Source organism: Schistocerca cancellata, unplaced genomic scaffold (assembly GCF_023864275.1).
Source record: "Schistocerca cancellata isolate TAMUIC-IGC-003103 unplaced genomic scaffold, iqSchCanc2.1 HiC_scaffold_680, whole genome shotgun sequence".
In the NCBI taxonomy this organism is placed as follows: domain Eukaryota; kingdom Metazoa; phylum Arthropoda; class Insecta; order Orthoptera; family Acrididae; genus Schistocerca; species Schistocerca cancellata.
Window position 1 is genome coordinate 5,001 of NW_026046691.1, and position 5,000 is coordinate 10,000.

Sequence of the window (5,000 nt, forward strand, 5' to 3'; positions counted from 1 at the left end):
ACCCTCTCAGGTCCCGGCGGCGCGCAGCGCCGTCCTAAGTACTTGGTCGGGTTCGAGAGAGGCGCAATCGCCCGGAGTTAGGCGAGTAGACGCTTTAGGTGCGACCACCCGTGCTCCCAACTGAGCTTGCCGCTGCCGACAGAGGCCCGGGAGCGTGCTGTCGTGGCATTGCCGGCGGGAGACAACACGCGCCACCTACGGTGACCGGCAGCTCCAACGCCAGCGCCACAGAAGGGCAAAGGCCCCACGTGGGTGCCGAAGCGAACTCTCCCAGCACAGCGCACGTGCCAACACGTCTGCACAACTGCGATACAAACCACCAGCGAGAACCGCTGGGGCGACCGAGCAGCAGACGGCGTCGCGGCGCCGAGTGCCGGGCGGCGGCGCATCCTCAACGCACACAGTCCTCAGTCGGACCAGCACACTGCAGATGTCCACCGCGCTTCGCACCGGGCCCGCGAGGACCCACTTTGGCCGCCCGGCGCCGCGCGCAGGGTGCCCCGGCGCGCAGCTGCGCCGCCTGCCGCGTCCGTCGGCCGGCGCGCCTGCCACTGGGCGCCCCCACCAGCCGGCTGTAGCGCGTGCGCCCACGCACCGCGCGGCCAGCACGCCGGGCGGCCCCCCCTCACCGGCCGGGGACGGTCCCACCCAGCCACCGCCGCGTATCGCTTCACACACAGATTTGCCCTTACTGATTTACCTCCAGCAACAACAACCGCACCACAATGGGTTTACCAGTTGTTCATTTGCGTAACGTCACCAGCAAACGTAGACGTCCATCCCAGTTTGCAAATGCAACGATTATTGCATACCTGTCTGTTAGGTGTCACGACACACTACGTCTGCCCACATACACGCAACAAAATGTGCACGACTAGAGAACACGTGGGAGGTGGCCCCCTACGTATGCGATGTCCATTACGAGACCGACTGTCAACCAGCATCTGTACCATGTCGCAGATGTGGAACGCGGTGCACCATGCTATCACACTGTGTGAGAAGAGACGACTACGTTTGAATACACGCGCCACTACATCAACAGACGGCTCATGCTGATCGCCATCCAGGGCGTCCGTTAATCCCACACGTCTCTATGGCGTACCACACTGCAATGTAGCTGTTATGGGGAGACGGCACGTGGCTGAGTGCACAACATTTGGACCGTATGGTTCGCTGTTGTTGGGCGCAGTCGTTGTACGGTCACACATGTGCCACAGCGTATCATGCAGTACATACGGACCTATGTGCAGTACAATGTGAGGGTTAAGCTTACGACATCAGCGGACAGTGGACACAGGCCGTACCACGACGTAGACTGAGCGCTTCGACATGCGAATGCCAGTGAACAGCTGCGAAGGGCATTGAACACGCAAGCACCTGAACGACCAGCGTGCGAAGGCAGGGGGGAGGGTGGGGGCGATGTACATCCTGCAGTCGTCCACATTACAGTGTACAGCGGGAGCATGTAAAAAGTAAGCAACACTTGCGAAGTGTTGAACATGAAACGATACACAAGAGGGTGGGCGGTGCGAGTAGCGAACTATATTCAGAGGGTTGTGGTTAGACAACACTGGATTAATGTAACGTGTCATATGCCAATTACAGAGCAGGTTAAGGCACAACTTGGGTTAGGTTAAGGCACAACGTGGGTTAGGTTAAGGCACAACTTGGGTTAGGTTAAGGCACAACGTGGGTTAGGTTAAGGCACAACGTGGGTTAGGTTAAGGCACAACGTGGGTTAGGTTAAGGCACAACGTGGGTTAGGTTAAGGCACAACGTGGGTTAGGTTAAGGCACAACGTGGGTTAGGTTAAGGCACAACGTGGGTTAGGTTAAGGCACAACGTGGGTTAGGTTAAGGCACAACGTGGGTTAGGTTAAGGCACAACGTGGGTTAGGTTAAGGCACAACGTGGGTTAGGTTAAGGCACAACGTGGGTTAGGTTAAGGCACAACGTGGGTTAGGTTAAGGCACAACGTGGGTTAGGTTAAGGCACAACGTGGGTTAGGTTAAGGCACAACTTGGGTTAGGTTAAGGCACAACTTGGGTTAGGTTAAGGCACAACTTGGGTTAGGTTAAGGCACAACTTGGGTTAGGTTAAGGCACAACTTGGGTTAGGTTAAGGCACAACTTGGGTTAGGTTAAGGCACAACTTGGGTTAGGTTAAGGCACAACTTGGGTTAGGTTAAGGCACAACTTGGGTTAGGTTAAGGCACAACGTGGGTTAGGTTAAGGCACAACGTGGGTTAGGTTAAGGCACAACGTGGGTTAGGTTAAGGCACAACGTGGGTTAGGTTAAGGCACAACGTGGGTTAGGTTAAGGCACAACGTGGGTTAGGTTAAGGCACAACGTGGGTTAGGTTAAGGCACAACGTGGGTTAGGTTAAGGCACAACGTGGGTTAGGTTAAGGCACAACGTGGGTTAGGTTAAGGCACAACGTGGGTTAGGTTAAGGCACAACGTGGGTTAGGTTAAGGCACAACGTGGGTTAGGTTAAGGCACAACGTGGGTTAGGTTAAGGCACAACGTGGGTTAGGTTAAGGCACAACGTGGGTTAGGTTAAGGCACAACGTGGGTTAGGTTAAGGCACAACTTGGGTTAGGTTAAGGCACAACGTGGGTTAGGTTAAGGCACAACTTGGGTTAGGTTAAGGCACAACTTGGGTTAGGTTAAGGCACAACTTGGGTTAGGTTAAGGCACAACTTGGGTTAGGTTAAGGCACAACTTGGGTTAGGTTAAGGCACAACTTGGGTTAGGTTAAGGCACAACTTGGGTTAGGTTAAGGCACAACTTGGGTTAGGTTAAGGCACAACTTGGGTTAGGTTAAGGCACAACGTGGGTTAGGTTAAGGCACAACGTGGGTTAGGTTAAGGCACAACGTGGGTTAGGTTAAGGCACAACGTGGGTTAGGTTAAGGCACAACGTGGGTTAGGTTAAGGCACAACGTGGGTTAGGTTAAGGCACAACGTGGGTTAGGTTAAGGCACAACGTGGGTTAGGTTAAGGCACAACGTGGGTTAGGTTAAGGCACAACGTGGGTTAGGTTAAGGCACAACGTGGGTTAGGTTAAGGCACAACGTGGGTTAGGTTAAGGCACAACGTGGGTTAGGTTAAGGCACAACGTGGGTTAGGTTAAGGCACAACGTGGGTTAGGTTAAGGCACAACGTGGGTTAGGTTAAGGTAGAAATTGCGTTACATTGCGGTACAAATTGCGTTACATTGCGGTACAAATTGCGTTACATTGCGGTACAAATTGCGTTACATTGCGGTACAAATTGCGTTACATTGCGGTACAAATTGCGTTACATTGCGGTACAAATTGCGTTACATTGCGGTACAAATTGCGTTACATTGCGGTACAAATTGCGTTACATTGCGGTACAAATTGCGTTACATTGCGGTACAAATTGCGTTACATTGCGGTACAAATTGCGTTACATTGCGGTACAAATTGCGTTACATTGCGGTACAGATTGCGTTACATTGCGGTACACATTGCGTTACACATTGCGGTACACATTGCGTTACACATTGCGGTACACATTGCGTTACACATTGCGGTACACATTGCGGTACACATTGCGTTACACATTGCGGTACATTGCGGTACACATTGCGGTACATTGCGGTACACATTGCGTTACATTGCGGTACACATTGCGTTACATTGCGGTACACATTGCGTTACATTGCGGTACAAATTGCGTTACGAATTTGGTTAAGTTAAGGTGCAAAATGGGTTAGGTTAAGGTGCGAAATGGGTTGGATTACAGTACACAACGTGGTAAGAGAGTGTGTTGGGGGGGGGGGGGCCGAGGTTCGTTGGTAGTGATCATTGTAAGTGAATGTCTGAGGCAGCTTCAGTATGTCACAGCAGTTATGTCTCGTCAGGATGCGCTTTTCGCTCGTGACTGGAGGCGCGCCGCGTCTGTGGTTGCGGCAAGGGAGCGGCAGACCTGTGTGATTCATTCCTGCCATTGTTTCTGTGCCGTAACAGGAGGCAGTGTGGTGGTGTTGGGTGCACCCCTGTGTAGGACATGTGTGGGTGTTGGTGGCTTATCTGAGCAATTGTGGATGTCGGACGGGTGGGATATTCTATTTTAGAATTGGACCCCCTGGTGTGGTTATCATAGTGTGGATGGTGTACTGTGGCGGAGAGGATGCACCGGACGTTGGTCCATGCTGGTGCTTACATATTGTATCTGTGTCTGTTACAGGCAGAGAGTAATGTGTGATAGAGTGTCTCGCTGATGTGTGGTTCATATTGTGTGCACAGACTTACAGCATGTATAGGGACAGCGGGAATTTGGCATATTGGATATAACTCTTCGTGAAACGCAAGATATAGGGGTGGATTGCAACGTACGAGTGCGGGAAGAGTCCGCCGTTCATCCGCTGGAGTTGCGATTTCGGCGGTTGGGGTGGGGCACGTGCGGGTGCGGGTGGAGTGATTGTCGGTTGACTACTTCGTGCGACGCAGGCACTGGCGTTCGGGTTCCTGTGGTGGACAGATTATGCAGGCTTTGTGGGTGGCGTCGGAAAATGGGTACTGTGGGACCTAGCGATGTCGTAGTCGGGGTGGCGTCTCATAGATGGCGGTATCGTCGGTGCAGCAGGTCATGTTTCGGGAGACTTGCAGATGGCGGTATTTAGTTTTCGTGTTGCGCGCGACATGGTGGACGTAGTGTCGTCCGATTCGCGTAGATGGGGCTATTGCATGTGGTTTCGTCACATTGTCATAGATGGCGATGCTGTGGTTTGGCAGTATGGTTGGTGTAGTTCCGTTGGATTCCTGTAGATGGAGGTGTCGTTTCTGGGCCAGACGGCAATGTAGTTTGGTCACATTCTCATAGATGGCTGTGTTGTGTCTGTGGGTGGCGGTGTCAGCGTCGTCCCATAGAGGGCGGTATGGTCTGTTTATTGTGGACGTTGATGTCAGGACCAGAGGGCGCGCGCGAATCGTTGCCCATGCGTTATTCACGCACGAACACTTCTGAATATT